This window comes from Phascolarctos cinereus, unplaced genomic scaffold (assembly GCF_003287225.1).
Source record: "Phascolarctos cinereus isolate Bilbo 61053 unplaced genomic scaffold, phaCin_HiC Scaffold_4;HRSCAF=312, whole genome shotgun sequence".
NCBI classification, from domain to species: Eukaryota; Metazoa; Chordata; class Mammalia; order Diprotodontia; family Phascolarctidae; genus Phascolarctos; species Phascolarctos cinereus.
This window is the reverse complement of record NW_027555847.1, coordinates 496,359,544-496,380,378: the sequence shown is the minus strand read 5'-3', so window position 1 is coordinate 496,380,378 and position 20,835 is coordinate 496,359,544.

Below are 20,835 nucleotides of genomic sequence, written 5' to 3'. Positions count from 1 at the left end.
ATACAGATAAAATCAAAGTTATTACTCAGCCTATCTTTCACATATAAATAACTTTGGTGCTGAGTGTTTTCCATTCCATCTCTTAAAGATTGAGGCATATGTGCAATAGAATTAGAACTCCAACCGTTACTGTTGCCTCATAGTAGCTGAATCTGGGGACTCAATCTGACAGTCTGAATATGGTTCAGGGGAGTGAGCCCAGATTATACATACCTTCAGTAGGTAATTAGGAGCCCCTGGAAGTTTTTGATTGAAGGAACATCAAGAACAGTACATTAGAAAGAACACTAAAAGGGTCATAATAGGAAGAACCTCTAGTAGAAGAGAGAGTCTTGAAGCAGGAAATTCTGACCTGTCTCTTGACCCCCCATCTCCACATTACTTATTCACACATCTAAGTTGCAAAAAGAACAAATGCTAAAAGTTCCTGAAGGGAGGTTTGAATAAGGAATCTAAGTATATTTTTAGCATGTGATGGTATCTAGACATTTTATAATTCTCACATACATAGTACCTTAAGATATTCTCGAAACAGTTTTGTAAGTTCATAATAATTACAGTCTGCCTTTGTAAATGTCTTTAAGGTTTATAAAACACTTTCCCAACAACAACCTTTTGAAGTAAGCATACTATTATTGCCTCCATTTTGAAGCTGGAACATCTGAAGTTCTGAGAAGTTAAGCAATTTGACTTGGTCACACAGCTAGTGAGTGTCGGAACTGGTATTCTGCATGTAAGTCTCCTGACTCCTCAGTCCCAGTGCTCTTTTTTTTTTTTAATTTAAAATTTAAAACATTTTTCCCCAGTGCTCTTTTGCATTTGGCCTGATCCTACCAGGTAATCAAATTCCTCTCTGTGTGCAAATTAGCATCTCTAAGAAAAGCACATCACTTTTGAAGGAGAATTGAGAGGAACAAGAATGCATCTTTTAGTGTTTTTCTCTTCCCACTCTCCACCTCCTGATGCCAATGGTCACTTGCCCCACTTTCTATTTCTGGTACTAACTTTGTTCACTATCTGCCTCATGGCAACTGGGTTGGGTATAGTAGATAGTCTTCTGGGCCTGGAGTAAGGAAGACCTGATTTCAGATCTGATCTCATAAACTTACTAGCTGTGTGCCTCAGGCAAGTCACTTAACCTCTGTTTATCTCAGTTTTCTCATCTGTAAAACAGGGATAATAAAATCACTTATCTACTTCTCAGAGTTGTTCTGAAGATCAAATGAGATAATATTTGTAAAGTGCTTAGCATAGTGCCTAACACATAGTAAGTGCTATATAAATATTAGCTATTATTCTTATTCTTGTTCTTATCCCTACCATCTTCTAGGCTGATGCTGAATGTGGCCAGTTTCCTCACTTGACCACTCCCCTCTTCAACTCATTAATGCCAATGATTTGTGTGTAATTTTATGAGCTCTTGCCTAAAGTTTTCCTAAGTTGTCTTTTTTTTTTCCTTCTTCCACTCTTGCACAGATACAATTTGAGACTGAGTAGAAACAACAAAGGGACTTACTTGCTCTTGTCTTGATTCTGCCCAAGGAAGCATTAGTTGGTACCATGGAAATGGCTGGAGTTTGGAAAAGCAGAGGAAGGGAACATTATATCAGAACAGCAGAGAGAGCTGTCAACTGCAGGAATATAGAGATTCTCCTGCAATAATGCTGATACTATCAGCAGACCAGTAGAGGCATAGATTAGAATGGAGCTGATGAAACTGCTCCATTGCTCCTTTTCCATGCACAGAAGTGGCATCTAGCCAAAGCATTTTGAGGAGAAGAGAGAGTAATTAGTACTGCTCGATCAATCAGCAAGTATTTATTAAGCACCTACTAGGTATTAGGCCCTGGGAATATGAAAGCAGAAAAGAAATGGTCTCTGCCCTCCAGGAGTTTACATTCTATTAGTTTATGTCATGCTGGCCAAAATGATCACCTCCCAGCTAACTTGAATTAGTAATGAAAGAGGAATTTGAGACTGAAATTAAAGGCGTCTGACCCCAGAATGCTGGCCAGAGTTTCCTTTGCTCTTTTTTACTCCTATACAATGTTGAAAGCTTCTGCATTTTAATGGGTGGACAAGAAGGAAGCATGGCCATCAGATATAAAGATGCCCATGTGGCTACTTAGTATGCTTTCTGATGAGGTTAAATTTTAAGAAAACATACCAGAGCTGAAAGGAAGAGAACAAAGTCCGATGCAAAAGAATGGTAGAAAATTGCCAAGAAACCTAAACCATAGAATGGTTGTAACAAGGAGGTTATAGCCAAAGGGTTGCAACAAATGCTCAGGACATGCCTCAATATGACAAAACTGAACTCATCTTCTCTGAAAACATTCACACAACCACTTTCTTAGCTATCCAAACTCATTAACTCCATCATTCAACATTACCACTTTCATCTAATAAGTTTCTAAATCTTGTCAGTTTGGTGTATACAATATTTTTTGTAATTATAATTTCATTCCACTTTCACTAAAGCCTCTTTAGTTTACTCCACATCTATTTTTGTATAGACGATGACAAAAGTCTTCTAAATGATCTTCCTCCTTCAAGACTCTCTCTTCTACTGGAGATTCTTCCTATTATGACCATTTTAGTGTTCTTCCTAATGTACTGTTCTTGCTATTCCTTCAATCAAAAACTTTCAGGGGTTCCTAATTACCTACTGAAGGTATGTATAATCTGGGCTCACTCCCCTGAACCATATTCAGACTGTCAGATTGAGTCCCCAGATTCAGCTACTATGAGGCAAGCGTAATGGTTGGAGTTCTAATACTATTGCACATATGCCTCAATCTGGCATATTCCCCCAATATCAATTGACTAGCTGATATCTCCCTGGTATCAATAAACCGGTTAACATCAGTTTTACAAAGAAATATTTACTGAGAACATATAGCAAGGATCAAAGAAAATGTTCCCCCAAACTGGGAGATGCACTTTTGCCTCTGCATACTCAATCTCTAGGGAGAGTACCCACAAACTCAAAAATGGTGGCTGCAAAGCCTCTCTCAGTTCACTTCTGAGTGTGGCATATAGTCGAGGGGTGAGTTGTTCCTTTGATTGCAGGACACAAAGTCTTTGCCAGTGGTTTAACTGCTGTGCTGGCTCAAGCGTATTGCTCCTCAGGGCTGGATCTTTACCAGATGAGGTCACAGCTACTACTACTTCCAATTGCTCAGTGAATCTTTTCTGGTTTTTCCAACCTTTTGTAGTTCACAAGGATGCAACCTGTCCATTCTGTCTCTGATATATATTCACCTAAGCTCAGGAAAGAATAAACAGTCACAAAAGAAAAAAGCATCATCGTGTGTTCATGGCCAGATGGTACCCAGGTGGAGACAAGTCAACTGTGGTAGCTGCTGCCATTATTTCTCTTCCTATCCAGAAGCCCCCAACATTTCTTAATCCTCACTTGAAAGTTGCCAGAGAAAAGTGAGGGTTCCTCCATTCAATCATTCTGAATGCACATTCCATTCCAGCTCAACTGCCAATTAAAAGGCATTTCATCACCACTTAGCAAGAAGACAAGAAACTATGACAGAGTATTTATGTCTGCTCTGAAGTTAGAAAGGCTGAAGTCCCCTAAATCATGCAGTACTGAAGTAGGCTCACAAGTTTCCTGGTGAATTGGAAGCAGCCAGACAATATAGCTCATGCACTAAAGACTGGGTCCTTATTGGCTGGTTCCTCCACTAAAATGAAGAAACCATGAACATCTGGTTCTGGAATTCAAGTACCTCTGTAATCTGTTTCCAACCCATCTTTCTGATTTTATCTTATAATATTCTCCTGCCCATACTTTACATTCCAGACTATCTGAACTATATTTTTTCTTTTACTCTCATTCTAATCTCTTGTTTTTCCGTACACTTGTGTTGCCCATTCCATTCCATTCAATAAATATCTATTAAGCATCTATATGATGTACAAAGTACTGGGAATACAAAGATCAAATTGAAATATTCCTTGACTTCAAAGAGCTTGTATTCTACTGGTAGCAATGCAATATATACACAAGTAAGAATAAAAGAAGATATATACAAATAAATGTAAAGTATTTTTAAGAGGGAGAGAGTACTAACAACTAAGAGAATGAGGAAAAGCCTTATGCTAGAAGTGGTTCTATGGGTTGGAGATAAAAAAAGAGATCATTCCAGGCCTGTGCAAAAAGTATGGGATTAGAAGATTCAGGTTATATTCAGAAAATAGCTAATATGCTGTTTCAATTGAAAGGAATTAGGACTACAAATACTGATGGAAGCCAAAATTGTGACTGCTGTAAATGCTAGGTTAAGGATTTTGTTTTTTATTCGAGGGGCAATAGGAAGGCAATAATAATAGCTAGCAATTTAAGGTTTGCAATGCATTTTTAGATTACTTCAGTATAACCCATAATAACCCTGGAAGGTAGGTGCTATTATTATCCCCATTTTATAGATGAAGAAACTGAGGCAGATGGAGGTTAAGAGACTTGCATAGAGTCATACAGAAGTCTCTGGGAATGGATCTGAACTTATGCCTTCCTGACTCCAGGCTCAGCATTCTATCCACTGGGCCACCTAGCTTTCTAAGTCCTTTTGAGTAGGGAGTGGCTTTGATGGAATTTGTGCTTTTAGAAGTATCAGTTTGGCTGCTAGTTGAAGGATGAGCTAAACACTGAAAAAAAGGAAAACTATTATAATAATTCAGAGAGGTGAGGTTCCCTCACTGAAGCCTAAGGTAGGGGCAACGTGAATGAAGGTAAGGAAATAAATATTAAAATTGTTGTATGGTGGATATGAATTGGCAATTAATTGAATATAGCAGATGAGTGAGAGGGAAGAGTCAAACATGACCCCAAGGTTGTGAACCTAGGTGCCCTCAACAGACATAGAGAAATTTGGAGGAAGGGTAAATTATTGTTCTTTGTAACAAGAAATAAAAATGAAAAAGAGAGAAAAGACTCCTAGGCCCATAGTTAATGTCTTTCCAGCTTGATGATACCCAGCCCGAGCTTGTGGTCTTCAAGCACTCAGGATTATCTCCACACAGATTGAGGAACTGGAGGATTATTTTAGTGGCAGACATGTAAACTGAAATATAATATACATTCATTTCTTTATATTTAGTAGATATGTATATTTCCCCATATATCATCAATACATTCTTTTGGGGGGACATCATTGTTTAAAAGTTATATTATTTGAAAGAATAATTAGTGACCTTTAAATTTTTGTGTCAGTCAATAAACATTTACTAAGTGCCTACTATGTACCAAACAGGGCAGCTAGGTGGCACAGCGGATAGAGTGTCGGCCCTGGAGTCAGGAGGACCTGAGCTCAAATCTGACCTCAGACACTTAGCTGTATGATTCTGGGCTAGTCACTTAACTCTGTTTGCCTCATCTGTAAAATAAGCTGGAGAAGGAGATGACAAACCATGCCATTATCTTTGCCAAGAAAACCCCAAAAAGGGTAGGGGAGAGTCAGATATGACTGAAATGACTCAAGAGCAACAGTAATATACCAAGCAATATGCTAAGCCCTGGGGATATGAATAAAAATAAAAAAAAAAACAGGCCCTCCTTTTAAGGGGCTTACAATCTAATGGAGAAAGTCAAAGCACAAGAGGAAACAGAAAACTGGAAGTGGGGGTGTGGTGGGAAGGAGAACTCCCTGAAATAGAGGCTCTGGAGCCCATGACCCTGCCCTCACTCAGAGGTACTGATGAGATGCGAGCACCATGCAGATTCCATCTTGCAGGATAATGAGATTTTCCAATGATGAGTTTCCTGGGGAAGGAAGGCATGATGGAGAGGCTCAAAGAAGTCCAATAGTAATGGAGCTGATACGAATGGGGAGGAGCTTAAATTTTTGTATGTTTCTATTTAGGAAGCTTCTAGCTTCATGATTTGTGAGGCTAAAGTAGTCTCTTCCTGGTTTATCATTGCAACTTCTCAGTACACCAGAACTTTGTCGCTTTTGTAACATTGTAACTTTGTAACATTCCTGGTTACCTGGAATGTTATTGTAGCCTGACATAGTTTTCAATCTTTGTATTGTATGCTTCAATGTTTGGTCCTTCTTTCTCTGAAGCTTAAACAAATTCTCTTTTCTTACCTTTTCAAAAGCCCTTTTTCTATTTGTTGTATATCAATCTTTGAGCCTTGTTTCCCATAGGACAACACTGTCATGGCTTGTGTAGTGTTGGTTTGCCTGAAATGCCTTTGATAATGTCAGGAATGATGTTAGAACAGCACTGGAAAGGAACTCCTTAAGTTGGGCTCTTTCTGCTTTGCTGCTTGGGTTTAAGCAGAATAAATGCATTGGTCAAAGGACAGACTTTTCCCCTAAATAGTCCACCGTCGTAGAGTGGTGTTGTCATTTAAAAAAAAAAGATTGATACTTAGAAACTGTGGGCCTCATCCTGGCAGTTTCATTATTGGTAACAATCCAGTTTCTAAAAAAATTGGCCATACTCCTTCAAAACAAAAGCAAATGAAATGAAATCTCCAAATGATCAAGACCGTCATTTTGAGTCTTGAATATTCACACTCCATGGTGCTGGGCTGCCAAGTAATTGGTTTAGATTTATTGGGTCTCTGATAGACTCTAATGACTGCATGCAGATCTGGATCAGGTCACCAAAGAATGTATTCTGGGCTGGTTTGTTGGATCCTGCATGAAGTCAGATCGATGGATCTAATGTCTGATCTCCTTTGTTCCTTTGATTAGAGCTGGAAAATGCCTCAGAGATGTCTCCTTCTTTCACTATTTTATAACTCACTATCTCTGAACCTTTCGAAACCAAAACACTCCTCTCTGGTCACCTCTCTCCTCTAAATGTGGCCTCCCCAATTAGAATCTAAGTCCTTTGAAAGCAAGGGCTGACTCACTTTTTGTATTTGTGTCCCTTTAGTGCTTGATACATAATACATACTAAATAAATGCTTTTGAAAATTCATTCATTCCTTCATTCCTTCGCTAGGGAGCTGCGCTATGTGCTACATACACAGTTCTGTACCTTGGAGAAACTGTTCACCATCTGTTTTTAAAACTGTTGTATTCAATTTAAAAGTATTTCAGAATGTATAGGAAGGGTGCATGGAACCTTTAAAAAAATAAAAAAAAACCATGTTGGTATGGGAGCTGAAAACCTGTTATAGTCATTATTAAGAGGAGTTGCTTTTGTGGTTAGCAGGAAAACGTATGTATTTTATGCAAGCCCGGCTTCAAAGGACATATCCTTCTTTTGACTGGAAAAGCAGTACCACAGGGGAGTCATGTTGAAAAATGGGGGTATACATTTTGCCAAGCTGTGGTGAAGGGACAGATAGAGTTCTGAAGAAAAGGGACCTAAAAGCATCAGGGTATCAACTCCATACCTAAATAAGAGCACAGTTGACCCTGCAGCTCTTAACTCCAGTGAGAAAGGCTGTGATGGGACTTGACTTCCAAGAGCCCAGGGAAATCAGAATCACAGATTTCAGACTTAGAATGGATCCCAGAGCTCATCTAATCCAACTTGTACCTGGACAAGAATTCTTACTGCTGCTCACTGTTGTGGTCTGATCAGAAAGGGAACAGGACAACAGTCACCTTTTTTGTTCCTGACAACAATGCTTATCCTAATGTACCCCAAGTTTCTGTTATCATTTTTGGCTGCCACACCACACTATTGAGTCATATTGAATTTATAGTTCACTAAAATATATAGATTTTTTTTTCTAAACTGCTAGCCAGACCTCTTGAATTCTGTACTTATGAATTTTTTCTTTTTTTTAAAACTTTACATTTATTCCCATTAAATTTAATAATCTTAAATTCAACTCAGTGTTGTAGCTTGTAAAATCTTGGCGATATCCTGACTTTGTCATCCAGTGTTAGCTTGGTGTCACCTGCCAATTTAATAACCTTGCCATCTATTCTTTTATCCAAGTCACTGACAAAAAAGTTAATAGCAAATGGCTAAGGACATATCCCTGAGGTCCTCCATTAGAGACCTCTTTCAAGTTGACACTGAATCATTAATGACTCCTCTTTGGAACTAGCCACTTAATTAGTTCCAAATCACCCACCTGTCTTCATTTTGTCCACGTGAAAAGGATGGACAATGCTTTGCTAAAATCTAGGTAAACTATCTCTATAGCATTTTCCTGATCTTCCGGCCCAATAACCTTAGTCCTTTTGTCTGTCTGTCTGTCTCTCACACACATACACATACAAAGTTGATCTAAGTCAACATGTTCTTTTTTAATATTTTATTTTTCCCAATTACATGTAAAAACATTTTTTAACATTTGTTTCTTGAAAATTTTCAGTTCCACATTCTCTCCCTCTATTCCTGTCCTCCCCCCTCATTGAGAAGACAAGCGACTTGATGGAGGTTATACATGTGCAGTCATGCAAAACATATTTCCATATTAGTCATATTGTAAAAGAAAACAGATGAAAAACCATGAAAAAATAAAGTAAAAAACAGTATGCTTTGATTTGCATTCATATTCCATCAGTTCTTTCATTGGAAGTGGATAGCATTTTTTCATCATAAGTCCTTCAGAATTATCATAGATCTTTATATTGCTGAGAATAGGTAAATCATTCACAGTTGATCATTGCATAATATTGCTGTTACTGTGTAACATGTTCTCCTGGTTCTTCTCAGTTTCCTTTGCATCAGTTCATCTACGTTTTTCCAGGTTTTTGTGAAAGCATCCTGCTCATCGTTTCTTAGAGCACAACAGTATTCCATAACAATCATATACCATAACTTGTTCAGCCATTCTCCTATTTATGGGCATCCCCCCAATTTGCAATTCTTTTCCACCACAAAAAGAGCTTCTATAAATAATTTTTTATATATAGGTCCTTTTCCTTTTTTTGAAAATCAAAAAAGTATGTCAGAAAGTATGCGCAGTTTAGTTGCCCTTTGGGTGTAGTTCCAAATTGCTCTCTGGAATAATTGAATCAACTCACAACTCTACCAACAGTGCATTGGTGTCCTAGTTTTCCCACATCCCTTCCAACATTTGTTATTTTCCTTTTTTGTCATGTTAGCCAATCTGATGGGTGTGAGGTGGCACCTCACAGTTGTTTTAATTTTTGTTTCTCTAATCAATAGTGATTTAGAGCATTTTTTCATATGACTAAGGATAGCTTTGATTCTTCATCTGAAAACAGCTCGTTCATACCTTTTGTAGGTTGACACATTCTTAACCAAGCCATACTGACTTTTTGTGATTACTATTTCCTTTTTTTGGGTGTTGACTAGCTTCGGGAATTGAAGTTTTCCAGGAATTGAAGTTAAACTTACTTGTCTATAGTTCAAAGTTTTTTTAGCTTTTTGAAAAATCAGAATGACATTTGCCTTCCTCCAATCCCATGGCATCTTTCCTGTTTTTATTTTCATTGTTCAAAGATCAATGCCTGTGGCTCAGAAGTCACAGATACCACTTATCACCAATGACAATGGAACTCCTATATTTGGACCCTGACACTTCAGAAATCGATGTGGATTTGGAGAATGGAAATGACAATCAAGAAAATCAAGGTAGAAAGAGCAGGTGAACATGACCAAATACATTCAAGAAAAAATTTCTACTGAAAGTAACATGATTTTAAAGGCACATATGGATCAATTTTAAAAGATATCTTAAAGAGAGCAAGATTCCAAAAGAATGGAAAATATTATAGATAATATTATTACCAATAAAGGTGACTGAGAAGAAATCAGCAAGTAACACGTACTTTCTCATTTCTATAAAATGTTTATGATGATAACCTGTGCATGGAAAAAGTGAATCTTTGATAAATATTTGGAAAGAAACAGGCAAACTTTTGCAGATGGTTCTCTATAACAATCACATCTTTACAGCCACACAATTGGCATATTAGAAATAGAATGAATACAGTTTCTCACTATCAATCAATCAATCAATCAATCAATTAGTCAACAAGCATATATAAAGTACCTACTAAGGCTATGCTAGGCATTGGCAATACAAAGATAGCAAAAAAAAAAATTCCATTCTTTAAGAAGCTTGGGAGTCTAGCCTTAGGAGAAAATTTGTATATTGTTTTTGTGCGTGCATGTGTGTGTGGGAAGGTAACAAAGCTAAGGAAGGGAGATCAGAAAGATCCTCATGAAATAGGTGGCACCTGAGGTGAATCCTGAGAGAAACTAGGAATTCTGAGAGATGAAAATGAGGTGGGAGTGCATTCCACATTTTAAAAATTAATTAATTAATTTATAATTTTCAAATTCATTTCTATAAGCTTTTGAGTTTTCAATTTTCTTCCCCCCCCTTTTTCTTCCCCAAGACAGCATGCAATCTGATATAGGCTCTACATATACATTCCTATTAAACATGTTTTCACATTAGTCATGTTGTAAAGAATAATTAGAACCAAGAGGAGGAACCACAAGAAAGAAGAAACAAAACAAAACAGAAGAGAAAAAAAGAGCAAATAGTATGCTTTGATCTGCATTCAAACTCCATAGTTCCTTTTCTGGATGTGGATAGCATTCTCCATCATGAGTCTTTTGGAGATGTCTTAGGTCCTTGCATTGCTGAAAGAGCTAAGTCTATCAAAGTTAATCATCACACAACATGGCTGTTACTGTGTACAACATTCTCCTGGTTCTGCTCACTTCACTAAACATCAGTCCATATTAGTCTTTCCAGGTTTTTCTGAAGTCTGCTTGCTCATCATTTCTTATAGAACAATAGTATTCCATTACATTCATATACCACAACTTGCTCAGCCATTCCCCAATTGATGGGCATCCCCTCAATTTCCAATTCTTTGCCACCATACAAAGAGGTGGCATAAATATTTTTGTACATGTGGGTGCATTCCACATTTGGGGAGCAAATAGCATAAAGGTGTGGAGGTAGGAGTAGGAGAGACATGTGTATGTGACAAGAAGCCAGTTAATCAATAAACATTTATTAAATGCCTACTGTGTGCCAGGCACTGTACTAAGCACTAGGATTAGAAAGAAAGACAAAGATAATCCTTACTCTTGAGGAGCTCACAATTTAATGGGGAAGACAACATGAAAATGACTATGTGCAAACAAGCTCTATCCAAGATAAACAGAAAATAATTAACTCGAGGAAGGCACTAGAATTAAAAGGGATGGGGAAAGGCTCCCTGTAGATGGTGAGATTTTAGGTGGGACCTGAAGGAGGTCGAGGAAACCAGGAGGCAGAGATGAAGACCGAAAGTATTTGAGACATAGAGAAACAGCCAGTGAAAATGTATAGAGTTGGAAGATGTGGTGTCTTGTTTGATAAGAAGCAAAGAGACTAATGTCATTAGATTGAAGAGTATGGGTGGTGGTCATGTTGTAAGGCATAAGAAGACTGGAGAGGTGTATATGTGTGTGGGGGTTGGGCTATATTATGAAAGGCTTTGAATATCAAACAGAGAATTTTATATTTGATCCTGGCATTGATAGGGAAGTCTAGAGAGTTTATTGAGTAGGGATATATGCGTGACATGGTCCCACCTGCACTTTAGAAAAATCACTTTGGCTACTGAGAGGAGGCTGTACTGGAGCAGAGAGAAACTTATAACAGGCAGACCAACCATTGGGCTACTGTAATAGTTTAGGCATGAGCAGATGACACAATAATGCACCAGGCAGGTGGTAGTCATCAGAAGAAAGAAAGAGCTTATTTGAGATGTGTTACAAAAGTGAAATTGTTAGGTTTTGGTAATAGATTGGATATGGAGGATGAGAAATAGTGAGGAGTCAAGAATGATACCTAAGTTGTGAGCCGGGGGGGACTGGGATAATGGTGTTGCCCTCAAAAATAATAGAGAAGTTTGGAAGGAGGAAGTTTTTTGGGAAAGATAATGAATTCTATTTTGGACATATTGAGTTTAAGATGTCTATGGGACATCCATTTGGAGTGGTCTAACAAGTTGGAGATGTGAGACTGGAGATCAATAGAGAGGTTATGTCAGGATAAGTAGATTTTAGAATCATCAGCTTAGAGATGATAACTAAATCATGAGATCAACAAGTGAAACAGGATAGTTTGATGAAGGCTGATTTGGCAGGCCTTCAGTGTGGGTAGAGGGGAGTAATGTTCAATGTGGATGGAAAGGTAGGTTAGGGCCAGATTGTAAAGGATGTTAAATGCCAAACAGAGGAATTTATATTTGATTCTGAAGGTGATAGGGAGTCATAGGAGTTCATTAAGTCAGTGAACGACATGACTAGACCTGAACTTTAGGAAAATCGCTTTGGCAGTTGTGTGAAGGATGGATTGGAGAAAGCAGATAGTTGAGTCATGGACACTAATTAGGAGGCAATAGTTTGGGGGAGAAGTGATAAGAGCCTGAACTAGGGTGGTAGTTTTGTTGAATTAAAAAAAAAACCAGTAATATGAATAGGTAGCACAAAAAGACTGTTCTCTAAGATGTATCCTATACATATCTTATGGCTATGCACAACTTCTTAATACATGTAACCAAAGAGATAACTTTGTTCCTGTGGTAAATCATAATGTTTCTGACCTTCAGTTTCCTCAATTGCCAAATGGAATAAGAATTTTTGAATGTAATGTAGACAGGCAGCCATATAATATGCATAAATATACATATTGTTGCCATGTGTGGCCTGGTTAGATATGAGTTGGAATCTGGCCCACCTTGTCTTCAAGAGTGTGATTGCCATCATTTTCGGAAGTAAGATGTGGGCCCTGGCTGTGTCTTTATTCCTTCACTTGAAAGAGGGATTAGAATTACAGCTTTCTAGCACACCACCAATATTTGTAGTCCAGGGATAAGATGCTCTCTTTCAGGGGTTCAGAATAAAAGCCACTTTCCCTGGTAGTTCTGAAGGAAGGATAACAGCACACCCTCCACAGTTTTATAGCTTAGCTCTACTCTCCCTCCCCTCCAACCTTTGCTATACAACTGACAATCAGAGACAACTTGTAAACCTCTTTATCAAGCTAAGGAGTAAACAGAAATCACAGAGGTTACATATGTTAAAGTAGACAAAGACTATGCCAGAGTAAATAAGCTCTTTGATTTTGAGCAATAAAAAGAATTTCAGCTTTACCAAGAAGAGGATGATCTCACTGGGGTAATCACTCCTAGCAATCTAGAGTTATAGGTGGTGGAAGTTAAGGGGTATGTTGGGGCTGGCATTTGCCCCCGGCTCCAGGGATGTTACCACTCTATCAATCAAAAGCTTATTTTCCCTCCTCCACCTCGTTTCTTGTCTCTTTCAAATTCTACTTCTTTCTCCTTCAACAGTCTCTCTGAAGTGTCTGAAATTGTATGTGACATCCCAAGTTTGTTCAGCTGTCAGGAATTGTGTATCCCTCCACATAAGCAACACAACATCACAGGGTTGTTAAAGAAATTTTCCAGGCTTAAAATATGAATGGAGCTATGTGTGGTATCTATCTTGCCAACTTGTTTTGAGGTTTAAATGGGTAAATATGTGTAATGTGCTTTGTAAAGCTTAAAGCACTGCACACATTTTAGTTTTTATTATAATTAATAACGACAAATTATATTTTGGTTGTCAATATGAGTGCAGCATAAAGCAGGGAAACTACTGCTTGCTTAGGTGGTGCGCTGAGCTTGAGATCAGGAAGACCTGAGCTCAAATCAGACTTCAGATATTTACTCACAATGGGATCCGGGGCACATAAGTGCTGCCTGCCTCAGTTTCCTCCTCTATAAAATGGGGATAATGATAGCACCTACCTCTCAGAGATGTTGTGAGGATCAAATGAAATGATAATTGTAACATTCTTAATATAAATTTACTTTTTTTAGCTTTCAACATTCACTCCCACAAGTTTTTGAATTCCAAATTTATACCCCATCTCCCCCCTCCTCCCACCCCAAGATGGCATGCATTCTGAATATCCCTCCCCCTAGTCTGTCCTCTCTTCTATCTCTCTCCCCTTCTCTTATCCCCTTCCCCTTCTGTTTTCCTGTAGGGCAGGATAGACTTGTGTACCCCATTTCCTGTATTTCTTATTTCCCAGTAGCATGTGAAAACATTTTTTTAAACATATGTTTTTAAAACTTTAGGTTTCAAATTTCCTCTCTTCCTCCCTCCCCACCCACCCTCATTGAAAAGGCAAGCAACGCAATATAGCTTGTACATGTGCAGTTATGCAAAACACTTCCATAGTAGACATGTTGTGAAAAACTAACTCTATTTCCCTTAATCCTATCCTGCCCTCCCATTTATTCTATTCTTTCTTTTGACCCTGTCCCTCCTCAGAAGTATTTACTTCTGATTACTCCCTTTCCCAATCTGCCCTCCTCTCTATCATCCCCCCTGCTCTCTTGTCCCCTTCTCCCCCTATTTTCCTGTAGGGTAAGACAGATTTCCATACCAATTGAATGTGTATGTTATTCCCTCCTTAAGCCAAATCCTATGAGAATAAGATTCACTCATTCCCTCTCACCTTCCCCATTTCCCCTCCACTGTAAGAGACTTTTCTTTTCTGTTTTTTTTTGTGAGATAATTTACCCCATTCTACCTCTCCCTTTCTTCTTCTCTGAGTATAATCCTCTCTCATCCCTTAATTTTATTCTCCAGATATGACCCCTTAATCTTCAACTCACCCTGTGCCCTCTATCTATCTACATATACATACACATAATTTTTTTCCTCCAACTACCCTAATACTGACAAAGGTCTCATGAGTTATAAATATCATCTTTCCATGCAGGAATGTAAACAGTTCAATCTTAATAAGTCTCTTATGATTTCTCTTTCCTGTTTACCTCTTCATGTTCCACTTGAGTCCTGTATTTGAAAGTCAAATTTTCTATTCAGCTCTGGTCTTTTCATCAGAATGCTTGAAAGTCCTCTATTTCACTGAATGACCATTTTTTCCCCTGAAGGATTATACTCAGTTTTGCTGGGGAGGTGATTCTTGGTTGTAATCCTTTGCCCTCCGGAATATTATATTCCATGCCCTGCGTCCTTTAATGTAGAAGCTGCTAAATCTTCTGTTATCTTGATTGTGTTTCCATAGTACTTGAATTGTTTCCTTCTGGCAGCTTGTAATATTTTCTCCTTGACCTGGGAACTCTGGAATTTGGCTACAATATTCCTAGGAGTTTTCCTTTGGGATCTCTTTCAGGAGGAGATCTGTGGATTCTTTCAATTTCTATTTTGCCCTCTGGTTCTAATATATCAGGGCAGTTTTCCTTGATAATTTCTTGAAAGATGATGTCTAGGCTCTTTTTTTGATCATGGCTTTCAGATAGTCCAATAATTTTTAAATTCTCTCTCCTGGATCTATTTTCCAGGTCAGTTGTTTTTCCAATGAGATATTTCACATTGTTTTCTAATTTTTCATTCTTTTGGATTTGTTTACTGTGTCTTGATTTCTCATAAAGTCACTATCTTCCAATTGCTCTATTCTAATTTTTAAGGAAGTATTTTCTTCAGTAAGCTTTTGGACTTCCTTTTCCATTTGGCCAATTTTCTTTTTAGGGCATTTTCTCCTCATTGGCTTTTTGGACCTCTTTTGCCATTTGGGTTAGGCTATTTTTTAAGGTGTTATTTTCTTCAGTATTTTTTTGGGTCTCCTTTAGCAGGCTGTTGACTTGTTTTTCATGATTTTCTTGCATCACTCTCAGTTTTTCCTCTACTTCCCTTACTTGCTTCTCAAAATCCCTTTTGAGCTCTTCCAAGGCCTGGGACTGATTCATATTTTTCTTGGAGGCTTTGGATGTAGGAGCTTTGACTTTGTTGTCTTCTTCTGGTTGTATATTTTGATCTTCTTTTTCACCAAAGTAAGATCTATAGTCTGACTCTTTTTGCACTGCTTGCTCATGATCCCAGCCAATTACTTGAGTTTTAAACTCTTTGTTAAGGTAAGAGTTTGTTTCCAATGTGGAGAATGTATTATCCCAAGCTTCAGGGTTTTGTATAGCTGTTTTCATAGATACTTGTAGGGCCCTGTAAATTTTCAGTTCTTCCAAGGTGGTATGATAAGGGATGAGGTGTTTACTCCTTTCCTGGCCTGTGACCACAAGTATTCCTTTCTGTCCCATAACTGTGAGGAGGGGTTCCTCTGTACAGCCGCTACAAGCTCCACCACAGCAGCGTCCTTCCTTACCCCAGCACCACCGCCCAGAACTGTGACCCAGATCCAAACAGGGGCAAAGCAAGAGATTCCTGGCTCAGCACTGGCAAAGAGATCCCTGCAGTCCCTCTCTGATCAGCCACTGGGTTCCCCTCTAGTGTGTTGGCCGGAAGCTCGGGAAGCAGCTGGTCCCCCCCCCCCAGGGCCACGCTCTTGGGGAATGGAGCTGAAACCCCAACTTCCTGAGTCAGCATCAACAGAACCAGACTTTTCCCACTGACCTTCTAAGTTGTCTTTGGCATTCATGGATTGAGGAGTCTGGAAACTGCCACAGCTGCCCGAGATTCAGTCCTCTGAGGCCTGCTCCAGGTTTGCTGCGGCCTGCATGCCCATGCCACTCTGCGCTTCCAGCCCTGCGCGATACACCTTTCTGATCAATCATCCAGGTTGTCTTGGGCTGGAAATTTGTTTCACTCTGTCTTTTTGTGGGTTCTGCTGCTTCAGAATTTGTTTAGAGCCATTTTTTATGAGTATTTGGAGGGGTTTGGAGGAGAGCTCAAGCAAGTCACTGCTTTCACTCCGCCATCTTGGCTCTGCCCTATCATTGTAACATTCTTAGCACTGGGTCTGCCACATACTAAGTGGTATGTATATGTGTGTGTGTGTGTGTGTGTGTGTGTGTGTGTTGGCTAATATGATTAAAGGTTTTTGCCATTGTCATGTAGGTTGCCCAGCATGGAATTCAGATGAAGAAGGATTTTCTTGGGGAGAAGCTTCTCAGAAAGCTCCTTTTAAACAGATGACAGTGTGATGATTACTTTAAATCCCAGAACAGCACAATGCTTCCTCATTGAGATTTAAAAAAATCCTTGAGTAAGAGATTTTGAGCAGATAAAAACTTTAAAGGCACTATGATCCAATTCTTAATTTTATACAGAAGGAAACTAAGACCAATGAGGTTAATTGACTTGCCCAATACCACACAGTTAAGTAAGCATAAAATGTGGAATTTGAACCCAGCTCTCTGATTCTGGAGCTAGTACTCCTTCTCTGTTCAGTCAGTAATTGGCCTAGCAAAAGTTATAAAAATAGCAAAGTAGCCAGATTATGATATGCAGTTAAATGGGTGACCCATTGAGTTAATGCATATATCTTGGGCAGGTATGGCAGAGAGAGAATTCAATCAGGATCAGAATGGAATAGGACTAGATTGAGAAGTGTGACATCATGGATAGAGATCAAACCTTGGAGTCAAGAAGACTTGGGTTCAAGGCCCTCATCTGATACATACTGGCTTTATGACCCAGATAATTCACTTGCCTTTTCAGTTCCCATGGCAACTAAAAGTTGGGTTATTTATGACTTCTAGTAATAAGACTATAAATTACAGAAGACATGCCTATTTGTATTGTTAGGGGGAGTTTCCTCAATGGAATTTAATAAATACTTATTGATTGGTAATTCTCTATACTAATGAAATTATAGGTCTGGTCTGCCTTCCCACCCTGTATTCCCAGGACAGGGGGAAAAAGTAGAGAAGGCTGAATTGTCTTTGGGAAATTTCATAACTTTCCTTAATATTGAATTGATCCCTGTCAGGAAAGCCCATCTTTTAACACTAACATTGTCCCAGTGGTGCCAGATAGCCACAAATCCTGGGATACTATACTCTCAGAGAATCAAAATTGCAGGTGACCCAAAGGTCAGTGGAAAGATGGATTGTAAGAGTATGTAGGCTGCAGCATGTTCTCAACAATTACTTGTGCACAAGAAGTGACATAAGGGATGTTGTTCAGAAAACGTAAGATCAGGAAAAGATGTATACTGATCATAGATAGAAAATAAAAATTGGCAAGCCGAGTGCTGCACTGGCATCTAAGATATAAGGAAATATTCAAACAAAGGCCTCTGGTGCACTCATTGGATCCTCTCTGGAATATTCATGGAAGAATATGGATAAGTTTTTTTCTCTACTCACACTGATGAGATCACATGTCCATTGACATGGTATTCATACAATTATCCGTGTAACAATGACATGCTATGACACAAAGTGGAAAGAATACTGGAATTGGAATTAAGAGACCTGGTTCAAATCTCAGCTTTTCCAGTTACTCCACTATTTGTGGGAATTTGGAGAGTAATAATAATAATAATAATAATAATAATAATAATAATAATAATATTCTCCTTGGGCCTCAGCTTCCTCTTCTGCAAAGTGAAGAGGTTCAGCTAAATGATATCTTAATGTTTTTTTCCATCACTAAAGTCTTAAGACATTCAGATACATGTTTAAAATACAACCACCTGACAGCAACTTACCTCAGTTATAGGCATAGTAGTCTCAATCATGACAATCTTGCAAACTGTATAAATTTATAAAATGATAGCAAATGTAGAATAGACAAATTTCTTGTGTTCTGAGTAGGATCATTTTTATGCAGCACTGTGAAATAGTGGGTTTGTTTTTGCTACTTCCAGCTAACCAGTTTTGCCCTCTTTGTTCTGACATGGTGCTTTCTCCCTTAATCTGCACATTTCCCCTCCTACTTGCTGTCATATCCTGTTCACCTCTTTCATTTGCACTAAGGTGAAGAGGCAATAATATAAAAATATTAGCTGCCCTCTTCTGGGATTTCCATTTTGCATATCAACAATATTGAACATTTTTGATAAAAGGATTGAGCTCTATTGGTGGACAAAGAGTGTGGTGTCATTGGTAGGCATGTATTTTGAGTGAGGAAGACAAGTTAAAATTCATTCTTGACACTGACACCTTTCTGAGCCTCAGTTTCATCATCTTTAAAATGAGGTGGTTGAATTCTACAATCCTTTGTATTTTGATGATAGAATAAATCATTGGATAGGGTGTAGAATATTTTTTGAGGGGGGGATTAGGGAAAAAGGAGTGACATAAAGGCCTTCCCAGTGACTCAAAATATACATGTTTTATGATAGCATAGTCTGCATAAGAATAAAGCTGATTGCCACAGTGATTGTTTACATACAGTTGTAAAAGAAAATCCTGTGAGATATTCAGCTACATAACACTGAAAGTCACCATCATAGACAGAATACAGCTGAAAAAAATTGGTGGAGGGAACATTTGCTTTCATATTTCAAAAATTGTATGCCCATATTAACACATATATGTATATACATGTATACATGTGTTATATGTGTGTATAGCTATGTACATACATACATATGTGTATGTAGGAATGTTGACCTATATACACCCATATGTAAAACATGTTGGTCTGTATATTTGTATAGATATCTTTATCTATTTTTATATCTATGTATGTATAAGACAACATTCCTACATATAATTTTCAATTTTCTTCCTTGTATTGGCTCTTGTGAGTCTTAAGGGAGGACCCATAATAATGGAAACCAGTCTGGGAGAAACTAGGTATAGATCAACATTTAACATTTATGAAGATAAACTCAAAATGAATACATGACTTAGACATAAAGAGTTATATCATAAACAAGTTAGAAGACCAAGAAATTAATTCCTGTTCAGATCTGTAGTTAGAGGAAGAGTTTGTAATCAAGGGAAAGAGACAATTACAGAACACAAAGTGGATAGTTTTGATTAACTGACATTAAAACATTTCTGCACCAAGAAAACCAATGCATTTACGTTTAGAAGGAAATGGGTAACTGTAAAAAAAAAATTTTGCAGCAAGTTTCTTGAATAAAGTTTTCATATCTAAGATGTACAAGAACTAGATTCCAATTCATCAGAACAAGAACTATTTCCCCTGTAAATAAATAGTCAAAACATATCAATTAGCAGTTTTCAAAGGAAGAAATCCAAGTTCACAACAACATATAAAAATACTACAAGTCACTAACAATTAGAAAAATTAAAATTAAAACAATTCTGAGACTTTCTCAGAAACTAATAATGGTGGTAAGGGCTGGTGGGGAAAACTCAACCCAGTAATAAGTAATATATAGCTGAAGCAAGCAGAAGATATCTGTACACATTCAAGTTTCTACACAGTTGCTGGGGGCACGCTAAGAATACATGTGTAATGATATAAGTTTTTGTGGGGGAGACTTATTACATCAGCATATCTAAAATACAATTATACTTTTATTACTGTGGTTTTAGTTACAAGGAGGATATTTTTAATCTCTCTCTCTCACTCTCCATCATCTATCTATATTTTGGGAAAAAGGTCTTTACACCACTAAGGAACATACACCATTGGGAGATCCCAAGTCACCCTTGCCTCCTTCTTTTGCGTTATTGCTTTGGTGCATGCACAAAATGCCTTTCAATAAATCTTCCAGAGAGGGTTTGCCTAAAAAATCTTTGGTTTGCCCAAGAAACTTTGATCTACTCTCCTTTAATACATCATAGTTATTGATATGCCAGCTTCTCAGGATTTCTATCTGTTGCCTTTCATTCTTAATCTATAACTAGCCATCTCCCTTTTTGGTCATATTTTCCAATAAAGTATCTTATTTCACTTCTCATGTATTAGTTGCTGATCTCATATGACAGCTTACTTATACCAATAATGCTTTTATCTATGGACTTCTAATCCTCTGAGACAGTGGTGCTTTGTAATTTGGATCCCTATAGAAAGGAGAAAGAGAACCAACATTTATTAAGGACCTACCATGTGCCAAGTACTGTGCTAAGTGCTTTATAAATATTAACTTATTTGATCCTCACAACAACCCTGCTATGATTCCCATTTTTTTTTACAGTCAGGGGAACTGAGGCAACAGGTTAAATGACT